The following is a 6816-nucleotide window of genomic DNA, read 5'->3' as shown; positions in this document are numbered from 1 at the left end:
TATATATGAATAAATATTTCTTACTTATGGATAAGGTCTATTTTTTTATTTTTATTTTTTTATGTTGGTCCCATAAACGAGAGGTTGACTGTGTCTAATTTTGACAACAGGTTTATGATCTCTTTTTGGCAAAAGGATACAGGGGGCATGGGCATTATATGTTGGGCAGTTGGAATGACTGGGGGGGGGGCATTTGCCATTGTCGGTTATGCGTGTATTGCAGGCAAAGTGTGAAGCCAGGAGATTAGCTTTTTCTGTGGGTGATGTTGCAATTGAGCCATCTGGGTATGATAGGGGGCGGGAGTAGTGTAGAGCTAAAGTTGCGACCAATTGCTTTGGCAAGAGACCAAAAGGCATGGCTGCCGTTTGGACAGGCTGCAAGCTTCCTGCTTTTTGCCCGTTCAAATTCTGTTTTGGAATCATTGATATTTTTTTTTTTTTTTTTGCATCTGTTTCGGGCTTCAGTATAGGCAATGAAGGAGGATGGAGTTCTTAATTTGAGCCAGTTGTGGTGTGCCAGGTTTTTCATCAGTACAGCCTTGGCACATCCTTTGGGGAACCAGGGTTTGAATAGGGGACGGCAGTTCAGAGTGGTGTGGGGGATGTATGTTATCATGCCAGTGAGGACTACTTTGGTGATATGTTTGGTGCATATGTTTGGATTGGAAGACTGCAAACAATAGTTCAACCATGGGAACGAGGCATAGTAGTCTCGAAGGCTGTCCCCTTTGGCACTGTTATAATGCCAGACTACTCCTGTGTGGGAGTGACTGTGTAAGCGTTGTTGCATGGGGGAGGAGATGAGCACTGAGTTGTGGTTAGAATTGCCCAAGGGGTTCACTATATTCACTGTATATTTGGAAGGGTCATTGGTAAGGAAGAGATCTAGGGTATTTGGGGGGAATGATTTGGGTTATCTGATATTCTGATCGGCTTGTGAACTATTTGAGATATTGTTTAAATAATCGATATATATTACAAATTTAACAAATTATACATTTTAGGGTGAAATAATTTTATCAAGAATAACCAAAAACACTTTTGTTAATTTTTAACAGAGCGTATGGGTCTCCATTAACAGCGGTACATCTTGATTGCATGGACCGGATAAGATGATCAAATAGTTGTTGTGGGATATTTCCCCACTTTTGTGTGAGAGTAATTTCGAGCTCTTGAAGCGATTGTGGTGGCACCAGTCGAGCAGAAGCGCGCCTACCTAAAGCATCCCAGGCATGTTTGATTGGATTGCAATCCGGTAAACAGGCAGGCCAGTCCATTCGTCCAAATTTGTACGGTGTGGACGAGCATTGTCATCCTTAAAAATATGAATTCTTGGCAAATTGCAGCAGCATATGGACGAACTATAGGTTCCAAAATCTCATCGCGATACCTTTGGGCTGTTAAGGAACCGTTTCTGATAAAATAGAGATCAGTATCAGCACCTACACTCATTCCAGCCCATATCATCAAACTCCCACCTTGATGTTGGAGTCTTTCACGAACAAATTGTGGATTATTTCTTGTTCCACTTTCACGCCATATCAAGGTACATCGGTTATCTGGTTACAGAGTGAACCTGGACTCGTCACTAAAAAGTACAGGAGCCCAATCCTCATTTGTAAAATTGCGGTGTTCCTGTGCCAAAATTCTTCGGGCTCTTTTGTGATTTGCAGTAAGTGGAATGCAAACTATTGGTCTTCGAGCATATAAACCTATGGCATGAAGACGATTTCGAACATTTCGTCTCCAGAAAGTGATTCCAAAGTCACGAAATTACGCTTTGAGATACACAACACACTTGAACGAAATCTTGCTGCGTTTGTCCAGCTTCTAATCAACCAATGGCTCCAAGCCATGGATTCCGGGATATCATGTTACTCTGCAATTTTTAACAAAATAAAGGGTGGTAGGTGACACAAGTTTACAATTGAAGTGATAATCATGCATTGTGGAAGTGAGAGTTTTGTACGCAGCTGCGTGTTCTACACTGTTGTATATTAAGAATATTTTAAAATAAATGTGTTACATTCGTAAATTACTTTTATAACTTTATAATTTACAAGAAAATAAAAAAAAATATCCCTAATTGTTTTAAGCAGTATATTTCCCTAGTTCAGACATAGTCCCTAGCAAAATCTGTCTAACTCAAACTGTCTAGCCAGCTCGTACGCTGGCTATAAACGCTACAAATAATGTTCGCAGTCATTCATATCGTTACCTAATTCCAGAGATGATATGCCACAGTCATGGAAAACAGCTATGTTGCAAGTTGTACATCAATGGAATTTCTAAAAAATTTACCCTAGTTGTAACCAATCCTTGCTCTAAACGGAATGTGAAATTCTATGCTCCAAATATAGAATAATTGTATTTTCTTATAATACATATGGAGAAGGGAACAAAAACGTTGCAGAACTGTACTTTATTTTTAGAACATCTAAAAACTTGACCACTAGCATTTGTTAAGTTTTATTTCATAAAGATTGATTGAGATTCATGACATTGGTCTCAATAATGCTAATGAAGTTGATTCTAAAACAAGAGTGTCTTACTTAATATTTAAAATGCTTAAATACTTATACATAGGGTATATTTAAACTTAAACATATGCAAACATAGGGTAGTAATAGCAGCTAACGGTGGCGTCGCGTGCCCATTTCGGTTGGGTGTGCTGTCGTGGCTTATGCACCCCGCGCTACAAAATTCACGTCAGTTTTGACCGTATGAATGCATTTTTATCGATGTATGGAAATTTTAAGAGTGTATAGCACATCGGTGCTCATCTTAATGGTTGGTATATTTTGAATTACTCAAAAGTGTAAAATTTGGAAGAGGAGAATGAAACTTACCTCCTTCGACTACAATACTGTTTCCCGTTGTAAATATGGGCAAAAAAGTTATAAATTTATCGAAAGTTATATATTAAAAACTTGCGTTTCATAATTTCACACTTCATGCTTGCAAAACAGATGAAACCTAACAAACAGAAACAGCAACTCATGACAAATGACAACGTTCAGTTGGTTTGGTTTACACAATAACTAATCACAGCCTCTACTTGCTATTGTCTCAGAGCTCACCCTGCATCGCCTTCTGAGCGGTTTAAAACTACTAGAACTCTAAGAATTTGATCCGCTGCGCCCCCTGCACACAACTTTTCCAAGGGCTCAAAGGTGTATTTATTTTGAACGCACACCCTGGCATTAACGCGAATGTGATGCAACGTTTATGCGTCAAAAAGTGAAGTATTAGTATATTGTGTTTTAATTTTAGGAATCACGCGAAGCCTGGAAACAATTTTCCAGGAATCACGCGAAGTCTGGAAACTGCCGCTGGTAGAGCTTTTCATTTCTAAATGAAGATATATATATACTGGGTTTCGGAGGAAAGAGACATTCCAAAAGTAGGTAACTAAAACACAATCAGGACTATGGAATGTTTATTATAAAGAATGACTAAGGAAGTGTGGATTGCATAAGTTAACTTGTAAGCGGAAAGAAAAAAAAAATAGAAATATGGTAGTCATGTTGGTGAGGGGATTTTATATAAGAGATATATGGGAGACTTCCTAGTACATGGTAAGGAGGGAAAGAACTTAGTATCATTCTGGAAGGTAAGTCAGCACGGGAATGGAGAACAGCGTTTTCTCATGAAGAGGTATGTGTTGTTGTCTGAGGAAACAATAAATGCACTGATAATCAATGAATGCGAAGAAAACTATCTCATATATATTACGAGTTATTGTATAAGATAGAATAGGCCTCCCGAGATGAGTGAATTCATAGATAACCAATCAAATGAACAACATCAATAATAAGAATAATAATCAGTCAATGAATTTAAAGAGAATAGGACAGTAGACTGAGAGATACTGTTTACCTTCCAAGATGAATGAATTCCATTGATATATCTAATCAAATTAATAATAGTAATAATCAGATAATTTGGCGAAAGCGTCTGCAGCTAAGTATGCTTAATTATAACGAAATTCTTTTGTTCGAAAGACCTAGGCTTGAACCCAGTTGGGATCGAGGAACCTTTTATCATAAAATTTTCTACTTCGAGTGAAGGTAATTTAGTCAGTCTCACAAGGAGGTGGAAGATTTTTCTTTTCAAATACACGGATCTTTTATTCCAAAAATCGAAAAATCGACCAGAGAGCAATTATATCATAAACAAAAGTATTTCATTACCTATAATAATATTCTGTATATATTATTAAAAATACGTGTTACTGCACACATTTTCTGGGATCCTAATTCTGCCGATTGCTGGAGGGCACTTTTATTTATTTTTTATTTTGTGCCGCTACGAATTACTCCGTTATTGTACTCCCCGAGAGTATACGTAATTGCAAGCATGGCAGGTCTTGTAAACAGGATTACTTGCAGTATCACCACATTAATCATGTTAATACGAATCCACGTTACTTAACCATGATAGACTGTTGAGACATGCTAATATTACCTATCAGAGTGATATTAGATGAGCTCAGATAACCACGAACGAAATTTGTGGATAACTAAAAACCGGACTATTTAATCGACTGCTCATCCTGGTTTATTAGTATAACATTTAAAGTAGTCATCGTTTTTTAAATTGGTTTCTATTCATGTTCTGTTACGGTAGTTTTACGGATGCTCTGAGCCTCCGTAGCTCAGTCGGTACAGACGAAACCCTTTGGTCGGAAAGATCTGTAATCGATTCCCGTCTATGACGTGAGGAACATTATCTGGTCTTTTTCGACTAAATGTGAGTTAGCGGGTTTCATACGGATGTAAAGAGTTTTCCCACCCGGAAAATCAGTTTTTTCATCCCTCAAAACAGGCAAACCAGTCCTGTGAACACACACACACACAGATTTACGGTCATAAAAAATATATATACTTAATCGTTCATTAAGCGGGCTCAACCCTCGTCCCTTAGGGGCAGGAGAGAAAGGCGGAACTCCATATGAATATTATTATTATTATTACGGATGCTCTGCGTTCTAATGGTAAAGAGAACAACGTCATGCAACGAAGTGAGAGATCTATATATCAAGGATTTTAAGATGAACTCTGACAATTGGAGGAAATCTGAATGATTAGGTAGGTAGATGTTTCTTTGACGTCTCAAAATCGTTTGGAGAAAAAACGCAGGAATTTGGCCTACAAATTCCATATTCTGAGGTCTTCCCAGTATGTGTCAGAATGTTACTAGAATTTGTTCTTCTAAGACGTCGAGGGTAATTCATACCGGAATGTGACTTTGAATGACCTCCATTAAAATAATGATGCAATAGTTGGCATACTGAATTTAGTTGGGTACAGGGCTGGTCCAGGAGCCACCAAAAGAAGCACATGCTTGGGAAGACATGACATTCCATCAATATACAAAGAACTGTTTTTTTTTTTTGTTTGTTTTAAATCTTTCATATTGCAATTTTGTAATTATGACTATAATAAAATAGAAAACAAAAAATGGGGGAATAATTGTTTTTGCTTGGGGTACCAGAAAACCCTAGAACCACTTATGATAGGGTGTACCCTAAACGAAAAGGTGGTGGTGGAAGCCGCTTGCGGATAGGCAACAATAACCGGCACTAAGTAACAAAACTCAGCAGTCAAAATAAGACCAAGAAGTAAAGAGTAAATTGCCAGAGAAATTGTGTTCAAGGGTGTTTTTATGGATTTTAGCTTGCAGTTGCAGACTTGAGAATTAAATCGCTCCTCAGTGAGTCAACCTTGGAAGTTGGCTCACTGTGGCTTTCATAAACAGTTTTGAAACAATCATTATTTCAAACTGATAGGAAAATGCCTGCGCAGTAAAGGGCACTTCAAGCTGGGTATAATGAAATCAATTATAAACATTCTGCAATAAACTAGTTCTGTATTTAAATGTCTTCAAATAATGAGATACTATGATTAAAAAAGGCTCAATAATGGAGCGCTTGGCAATAAAATGATTGTAGTATTTCGACGTACATGCAAAAGACTAGCATCCAAACAAAGGAATAACCGAAACGGACACATAAACAAGATGAGCAATTTCAAAACAAGAGAACGAGATCAGCGTTTAAACGATATTTTCCTCCTCTAATATCTCAGTAATAATGGAAGGAAACAGAAATAGAATTATAAAACAACAAATGAAAATAAAGATGTACTTTCCACCGATTTTCATTTGTCAAAGAGAGTAAGCCTTACTTTGGATGATATTAGCATATCATGTTGACATTACCCAAAGATAATGGCCGACTTCTTGTTATCGGTATTCTCCACCAACTCATGGATAACTGAGAAAGCATCTTTCACTGTACTACAACCAGCGCGTGGTGCAGTATGTGTATGTATATGCGCGTGCGAGAAAGCCAGTTGTTCATCCAACAATGGCTATAAAGTGTACAGTGACACATACTTCAATCCGCACGCAATGGCTAGCGGATTTGGGTGACGAGATTGTATATGGTGGCACGGAAAATTCAGTTGGAGCACGTTTATTTCGGTATTATTTGTGCTGCATTCCAACCCCTGCTCATCCGCATGCCTCAGAACCTGTGTAGGGATTATCTTCTAGCAATTTTACAGAAATATTAATTTTCAACGAACGTCTACTTTATTTAGCCAGGGTAATGATTTTCCCCATCCTCACCGCCTTGTAAAAAATTTAGCATTTCTAGAATTGTCATGAACCTAATAGACATTCATATCATGAACGTTCATTAACCCAAGAAGCGGTAGCTCAGGGAAATTAAATATTTCTGATAATGGAATTCGTTTATATATATATATATATATATATATATATATATATATATATATATATATATATATA

The sequence above is a fragment of the Typopeltis vanoorti genome, chromosome 21 (assembly GCF_054136105.1).
Source record: "Typopeltis vanoorti isolate ZY-2024b chromosome 21, IOZ_Tvanoo_1.0, whole genome shotgun sequence".
Classification (NCBI taxonomy): domain Eukaryota; kingdom Metazoa; phylum Arthropoda; class Arachnida; order Uropygi; family Thelyphonidae; genus Typopeltis; species Typopeltis vanoorti.
The sequence above is the reverse complement of the archived record's forward strand: the minus strand, read 5'-3'. Positions refer to the sequence as shown.